Source organism: Furipterus horrens, unplaced genomic scaffold, assembly GCF_987537825.1.
Source record: "Furipterus horrens unplaced genomic scaffold, mFurHor1.1.pri manual_scaffold_1, whole genome shotgun sequence".
Taxonomy (NCBI): domain Eukaryota; kingdom Metazoa; phylum Chordata; class Mammalia; order Chiroptera; family Furipteridae; genus Furipterus; species Furipterus horrens.
The window spans coordinates 115950767-115959582 of NW_028327171.1; positions in this window are offsets into that span (position 1 = coordinate 115950767).

Consider the following 8816-nt stretch of genomic DNA (forward strand, 5'->3'; position numbering starts at 1 on the left):
AACTTCATAACAAAGGCTGTAATGACAGACAAAGAAGGGCATTACATAATGACAAAGATTAATTTAACAAGTGGATGTAACTCTTGTAAACATTTATGTACTCTATAGGATCACCTACATATATAAAGAAAATACTGATTGGGATGAAGGGAGAGATCGACAGTAATAGTCATATAAGGGAACTTCATTATTTTTTGTTGAATTTATTCAGGTGACATTGCTTAATAAAGGTGTACTGTTTTGTAATACATCATCTGTATATTGTATTGTGTGTTCACCACCTCAAGTCACATCTTCTTCCATTACCATGTTTCCCCACCTTTAACCTACACCCCATAGAAGGAAATTTGAACACTCCATTGACATCAGTGGATAGATTTTTCACACAGAAAATTATCAAGGAAACAGCAGCTTTAAAGTGCACATTAGACCAGAGGGATTTAATTGATAATGTTTAGAACCTTTTACCCCAAAGCAGCAGAATGTACATTCTTTTCAAGCGCAAATGGAACATACCCCAGGATTGACCACATGTTAGGCCACGAGAGAAGTCTCAATAAATTTAAGAAGATTGAAATCATATCTAGCATCTTCTCTGACCACAAAGGTATAAAACTAGAAATCAGTTACAACAACAACAACAAAACCTGGCAAAATACACAAACTCGTGGAAGGAGAAATAACATGTTAGTAAACAATGAATGAATTCACAGTGTGATCAAGGAAGAAACCAAAGGATACTTTGATAACAAATGAATATGAGAACACCATGACCCAAAAATCTATTGGATATAGGTAAAGCAGTCCTAAGATGGAAATTCATACCAACAGAAGCCTACCTCAATAAACAAGAAGAATCAATCTAATCTTATGCCTAAAGGATGAAAGGAAATAGCAGAGTGCTAGGTACCAACAAAGCAAGTCATTGACTATGTGCTCTCAGTAAGTGGACTGCTGACAATAACTGAGTAGGTATTGACAGTGAGTTTAAAGGTGTAATATACCCATATATGTAGCAGTTAGACTAGTTTACGCAAAGACAGTTGACAAAAAACTTAAAATACTTCATGGATAAGACCTTGCAGTACAGATGTGATTCACCTAATTTTTCCTATTAATTTGTTGTACACCTTATTCTGTAGTTTTTCATATTTTGCCAGTTTTAGTCTCAATATTGGTAAAAAAGTACCATAGTGGTTTACATAAATGCAGTGGGGTGATTTTCATTAGATTCATGCTTTGATTTAATTGTTCTGTTGCTTTTTCTGAAAAGAGATGTAATTGCTTTAATTTGAAAATATTTTAGTGTTCACAGTGCTTTATTTCTGAGGTTAGTCAAAATTTGTGTTAAACATTTTAAGTTAAAAACTTTGGAAAATTCAGTTGAAACTTTAAATTTGTAGGAAGAGAATGCACTCAATGAAACCTCATCAGCCACTTTGAAATGTTCTCTTATGTGTTTATGTATGATAGGAGAATTTCCCATGCTAGCCATTTTCCCAGAAGCTGAACTGGAGTGACATACAGTTGTATTCTAGAAAGTTTACTTGAGTGAGCAATAAGAAATGGATATTAAGATCGTAATTTTGCCCAGCTTTGTGACCTTGAGTGAATTGTATTATCTTTTTTGGCCCTCAGATGTCTCATTTATAAAATATGGTACTTAGACTAGATCTTTGTTTCTCAACTATTTAAAACTTAGCCCTATACTGGCCTTGATTTAAAAGCCCTAAAACCCGAGGTAGCATAGTGATTGCCCTTGGATATGGTATTGACAGGTGACAAAAGGAGCATTTTCATGTTTTATGATATATTCCATATATTAATATATTAAAATTTTTCTTTGATTATTCTTTAATGTTATTTGAGATTTCAAAATAATGTTATAACTAAAAAGAAATTAAAGCAGTTACAATATTGAATTTGTTTTTTCAAACTGTATGTATTTCTCTCCCATGAGAGAATTACTAGAATATGTCAGTGATTGCAGAATGGCAGCATGAAAGGAAAATACGCACAATGGTGTTTTAAAAATTTAAATTAGTTGCTAATATTTGAAAAAGAGGAGATCTTAATAAAAATTGGTACTTTTTGAAAAATGAGCATTTCTGATAAAAACTGATCCTGAATTCTTTTCCTTTTTTTTTTTTTAATTGTCACCCCAGGACAGTTTTTCATTGCTCTTACAGAAAGAAACATCAATGTGTTGCTTTCTACTATGCTCTCTCACCAGGGATCAAACCCATAACCTGAGTATATGCCCTGACTGGTAATTGAACCCATGACCTTTCTGTCTATAGGATGATGCTCCAACCAAATGAGCCACACCAGCCAGGGCTGGCTGAGTTCTCGTAGGAAGCTGTTGGTCCTCTAGTTGGGCAAATGATTTCTTAATTCACAGAACCTATCACTTTCAATAGCTCTTCTCTTCCCTCCCTTTCTTTTCTGTTCTCCTCTTTCCTTCCAAGATAGAATTCATATACCATTAAATTCACCTTTAAAAGTATACAATTTAGTAGTTCTAAGTGTATTCACAGAGTTATACAATCATTAACATTCTCTAATTCCAGAACATTTCATCTCCCTTTTTATACCTGTTTTCAGTCATTCCCTTTTCCCATATTCTGACCCTAGGACACTGCTAATTTGCTTTCTTATCTCAAGAGATTTGCTTATGCTGGATGTTCCATATGAATGCAGTCATACAATATGTGACCTTTTATGTCTGGCTTATCTCACTTAGCATAATATTTTTAAGGTTTATGCATGTTGGATCAGGTTTCAGTACTTTATTCCTTTTAATAAGTATTGTGTTGTATGGTTATATACCACTTGTTTATCCATTCATCAGTTGACAGACATTTGAGGTTCTGCTTTTTTAGCTCTTAGAAATAATGCTGCATCCAATGTTAGTGCACACATTTTTGTTTGGTTATGTTTTCAGTTTTCTTGGGTATATACCAACATTTGTCATTGTCTATCATTTTGATTATAACCATCTTAGTGGATGTGAAGTGGTGTATCATTGTGGTTTTGATTTGCATTTCCCTGGTGACTGATGTTAAGTATCTTATCAAGTGCTTATTGACAATTTTTATATCTTCTTTGGAGAAATGTCTATTGTAATCTTTTGCTTATTTTATAATTGGGATAGTTGTCTTGTTATTGTTGGGTTGTAATAGTTCTTTGTGTATTCTGTATATTAGACCCTTATGAGATGTATGATTTGCAAATGTTTTTCTCATTATGTAAGTTATTTTTAATTTACTATCTTTGTTTAATTATGATGAAGTCTAGTTTACTTCTTCATTTGTGTGTCAACTGATGGTCATTGGTGCCAATTCAGTGGTAATAGGAATCCCCAACTTGGGATGTGGTGATAAAGGAAATTTTATTCAGTGCAAACAGCTCAGTTGTGATACAGTTTAATTATGAATCAGCATTGCTGTGGAAAAGCAGAGCTGTGAGGCATCCCTGGACCAAGGCCCCTCTTGGGCTAGACAACTCTATATTCTACTGTGATCTGCTTCACTTGCTCCAGCCTGCTTTGCCCTACATAGGTCTGCTCTTCTCTGCTCTGGTGAAATATCTTTGATGTTTCAGTTCCATCTCCAGCGCTGGAAACAGTCTTTAGTCATCAGAGAAAAGAGAAAGTGCACTCTTGAGCCAGAGGGGAGCTGACTTACATAGACAGAAGTCCCTGCTCCTGGTCCCTGATTGGTTTGTTTTCATGCAAATGATAACACCAAATCCTTGTAGTTTGATTGGTCCAAAAAGCTCTGTCCTAATTGGTTGGATTGGAGCCACTCTGCTTGGTCATTGAAGATGCTGATGGGGGATATAGCTATGTAGCTCTCATTTGATGGGGAAAGCCTCAGTCCTCTTGGTTGAAATGCATTTCCAGGAACTGCTCAGATGGCAGAAACACAATGAAAGCTTCTCTCTGATGTGTAGTTTGCATGAGAAGACTCTTTAGAAATGGCTACTAGGTTGTTTTAAAAATTTGAGCCCAGTTAGCCATCAGGAGCCTTTCCTGGTATCTTCTTTCTTAGGGTGCTTTTGGTGTTACATTTGAGAAATTGCCTAATCCAGGATCATGAAGATTTACACCTCTATTACCTTCTAAGAGTTTGTGTAAATTCAGCTTTTCCATTTAGGTCTTAGATCCATTTTGAATTAGTTTTCACATATTGTGTGAGGTTGGGGTCCAACTTTATATTTTGGCATGTGAATATAATTTTCCACCACTATTTGTTGTAGACTTTCTTCACTGTCTTGCAGCCTTGTGAAAAATAATTTGACCATACATGTTTGGACTCTCAGTTCTATTCCACCAGTGTCTGTCTTTAGGTCAGTACCCCCACTGCTTTCACTACTATAGCTTTGTAGAAGTTTTGAAATCAGAAAGTGTGAATCCTTGAACTTTTTTTCTTATACATCTAATATTTTTTTTGGCTTTTCAGGGCCCCCTATATTTCTTTTTTTTAAAATATGTTTTATTGATTATACTGTTACAGTTGTCCCAATTTCCCTTCCCTCTGCTCCCCTCCACCCGGTGGCCCCCCTCCCTCCGTCCCCCCCTTTTAGTCCGTGTCCATTGGTTGTGCATATAGTTCTTCTCAACCTCTTCCTGTCTACTCCATCCCCTCCTACTATGCTTCTTAATTCCTGTACCATTTCCCTCCCTTACCCCCTCCCTGCTGACCTCCCCCCAATATGTTTCCCATACCTATGGTTCTTTTTCCACTCTCATTGCCTATTTAGTTTGACTTTGTTTCAGTTCCTTAGCTTTTGTTGTTGGTTCTTGTGCTGCAGTTTTCATTTTAGTGTTCATAGTTTTGATCCTCCTTTTTCTAAACCAGTCCCTTTAACATCTCATATAATAGTGGTTTGGATCTAATGAACTCTTTCAGTTTTATTTTGTCCTGGAAGCACTTTCTCTGCCCTTCTATTCTGAATGACAATTTCACTGGACAGAGTATTTGTGGTTGTAGGTTTTTGCTTTTCATTACTTTGAATATTTCTTGCCAGTCCCTTCTTGCCTGCAGGGTCTCCCATGAGAAGTCAGCTGATAGTCTAATTGGGACCCCTTTGTACATGATTCTTTTCTACTCTCTCGCTGCTTTTAAGATTCTCTCTTTATTTTTAACTTTTGACATTTTGATTATAATGTGTCTTGGAGTGGTTCTCCCTGGGTCCAGTTTTTCTGGAACTCTCTGTGCTTCCTGGACCTGTAAGTCTATTTCCTTCCCCAAGTTTGGGAAGTTCTGCTTTATTATATTTTCACTTAATTTTTCAATTTCTAGTTCTTCTTCTTCGCCCTCTGGCAATCCTATAATTCTTATGTTTGGTCTCTTGTAGCTGTCCCAGAGGTTTCTGATCCCCTTCTCACTTTCCTTGCTTCCTGTTTCCTCTCTCCACACTGGTTGACTGTTTGTTCCTTCTCTGTGTTCCAGTTTGTTGATTTGAACTCTGGATTTTATTTCTTCACCATTTGTCTCATATGTGTGTTTGTTCTTTTCAGTATAAGTGGTTTTCAATCCTTTCTCGTCTTTTTCCAAACCTTTTGTTAATTCTCTAAGCCACCTTAAAACAATGGCTCTAAACTGAGCCTCCGACAGGTTTCTTATTTGTTCATCTGTCAGATTCTTCATCTGTTGCCTGGTGAGCTGCACCACTGGGATTTCTATAGTTGCCTCATTTTGACAAATGTGAGTTTTGCTTTCTTGGTCCGGCTATAGGGGCAGTGCCTGTGTACTCATCACAACCCCGAGACTGGCGGCGATCCACAACATTTTTTGCCACGTTGTGGCCCTTTGTTGTCACTACCCAGTGACCGGTGGCGATCTGCAACCTATTTCGCAGCGTTGTGGCACTTTGTCATCACTACCCAGCAACCTGCGGTGATCCAGCAATCTATTTCGAGGCGCTGTGGCGCTTTGTGTGGGGGCGGGGGTCCAAGATGGAGTCCTGCTGTTATTCTCCACTAGGAGACCTGGATCCATCCTCCCGCCCTCTGGGCCTCACCGTCTGAGGCAATGCGGTGGCTGCTTTTCCCAGTGTTGGTGTTGGGAGCTGCTGTGGCTCAACTGCAGCCAGGATTGCTCCGCCTGCCGCTGTCCCTGGTGCTACCGCAAACAGCACCGCCCACTTTCGCTCTTCTTACCTGCCTGACGAGTGCCACTGGTTTATAACTTCCTATGTTGGGCCTCCGTGTAGTTTTATTTTCTGGAATTTCTAGTTATCTTTTGTTTTGAGGTAGTTGTATTCCTTTCTAGTTGCAGAGGAAGACCGAGCGTGTCAGTCTAAGCCTCCATCTTGGCCGGAAGTCACCCCCTGTATTTCTGTGTGAATTAAGGACCAGCTTTTCCATTTCTTCTAACAAAAAGGCCATTCTAATTTTGATAGAGATTGCATTGGATCTATAGATAACTTCAAGAGTATTGCTGTCTTAAAAATATTGTTTCAGCCTGTGAGCACGGGGTATCTTTCCATATATTTAGATTTGTTTCAGAATATACATGGCAATACTGGACATTCTTGTCTATTACTGATTTTAGGGGGCATGCATTCAGTTTTTCACTACTAAGTATGTGATATTAGCTGTGGCTTGATGCCCTTTACCGACTTGAGGAAATTCCCTTCTATTCGTAGTATTTCTGGTATTAAAAGTAGTTGAATTTAGGCACATGCATTTTCTGTGTCTATTGAGATGGTAATATAGTTTTTGCCCTTTATTCTGTCAATGTAGTTTATTACATTGATTGATTTTTGTATGTTGAACCTACCTTGCTTTTGTGTGATACCCACATGCATTGTGTGTAATCCCCACCCCCATTTTTATGTTCTGGATTAGGTTTGCTAGTATATTGTTGAGGATATTTGTATTTATAGTCACAAGGGTATTGAACTGTAGTTTTTCTCTTGTAATGTCTGTTTGGTTTGGTTACCAGAATAATACTGGCTCCAGTATTTTCTCTCTTTAAAAAAATAATTGGTAGTAATTCTTCAGTGTTTGAAGCCATCTGGTCAGTTGTATAATGTTTAAAAAAAATTTTTTTTTAATCTTTGCTTTTTATAATTCTGTAGTTTCTTTAAGCAATTTGTTTGATCTAGGTGATCTAATTTGCTGTCATACATTTGGTTCATACTCTTCTCTGATACCTTTTTATTTCTGTTAGGTTGGTAGTAATTCTTCTTTAATTCCTGAGTTTAGTTACTTATGTGTCTTTCCTCTTTTTTTCTTGGTTCGTTTAGCTAAAAGTTGGTCAATTTTATTGATCTTAAAAAAAAAATTGACTTTTTTTGCTTCCTTGATTTTTATAAATTTCTTTGTATTTTTATTTTTTTCATTGCTTTTAGTAATAGGGGAAGGGAGGGAGGAAAAGAGGGATAAAAACATTGATGTGAGAGAGAAACATCAATTGGTTGTCACTCGTATGATCCCTGACTAGGGACTGAACCTGCAGCCTAGGCTTGTGCCCTGACTGGGAATTGAACCTGTGACATTTTGGTTTATGGGATGACAGTCCAACCAACTGAGCCAAACTAGCCAGGGCATATTGTATTTTTATTTTATAGTTTATTTATTTCCACTAATCCTTATTGTTTCCTTTTTTCAGTTTGCTTTGGGATTTAAATGCCCTTTGTCCAGTGTCTTAAGGTAGAAAAATAGATTACTGATTTGAGATCCTTCTTGTTTTTTAATAAAAACATTTACAGTTATAAATTTCTCTCTAAGTTGTACTTTAGGTGCATCCAATAAGTTTCAGTATGTTTTGTGATTTTTTTTCATATCAAAGTATTTTCTAATTCCCCTCTTGACTTGTTTTAGGAGTGTGTTTTTAATTTTAACATATTTATGAATCCCTCAAATTTCCTTCCATCAGGGAATATACTTTATATGACTTCAGTCCATTTTCACTTACTGTGATTAGTTTTATTGCCTTAACATATGGTCTGTCCAGAAAAAATGTCCTACTTGCATTAGAAAAGAATGTGCATTCTGCTGTTTTGGGCTTGAGTGTTCTATAGATGTCTGTTAAGTCTAGAAGTAGTATAGAACACTATACTACTACAAGTCTTCTGTATTCTTATTGGTTTTCTGTCCACTTGTTTTATTCATTATTGAAAATGGGGCATAGAAATCTCCAACTCTTGGACTTTAGACCAAGATGGCAGTGCAGGTACTTGAATCCTTCCACAGCTGCATCAAGAATAACTGAACGACAGAACAACCATCATTTAGAACTGCCTGAAATCTAGCTTAATGGAAGTCCTAGGACTAGGAATATAAAGAGGAAGCCACATTGAGACTGGTAGGAGGGACAGAAACAGAGAATGGGCTGGTCCCACCCCCATGTGTGGTGGTTTAATATTGGGATGAATATCTTGGCTGGAGAGGTTTCCCCTGAGGATTGAGGTGTTCTACCCCCACATCAGACTCCCTGGCCCAGGATTCTAGTGCCAAGAAGACAAGTTCTCATAATTTCTGGCTGTAAAATCCAGCAGGGCTTATGGCTGAGTGAGATGGAGGGCTTCTGGAGTTTCAGGCATTTTCTCTTCCGGCCTGTGCATGGACTTACTTGAATTTACTCTCTCTCAGCTCCAGCACTGGGGCAGCAGCTTAAAAGGAACTAGGGACATATGGGAGGACCTAAATTGGCATTGACATATGGGAGGACCTAAATTGGGAGACAGCTTTTTGCTAGACAGAAGTGCTGGCAGAGGCCGTTGTTCCTTTTCTGAGCAGTCCCTGCTTCCCCACACAGAGCCAGCAGGTGGGCACCATATCTGGGTCTCCATCAACCTGGCTC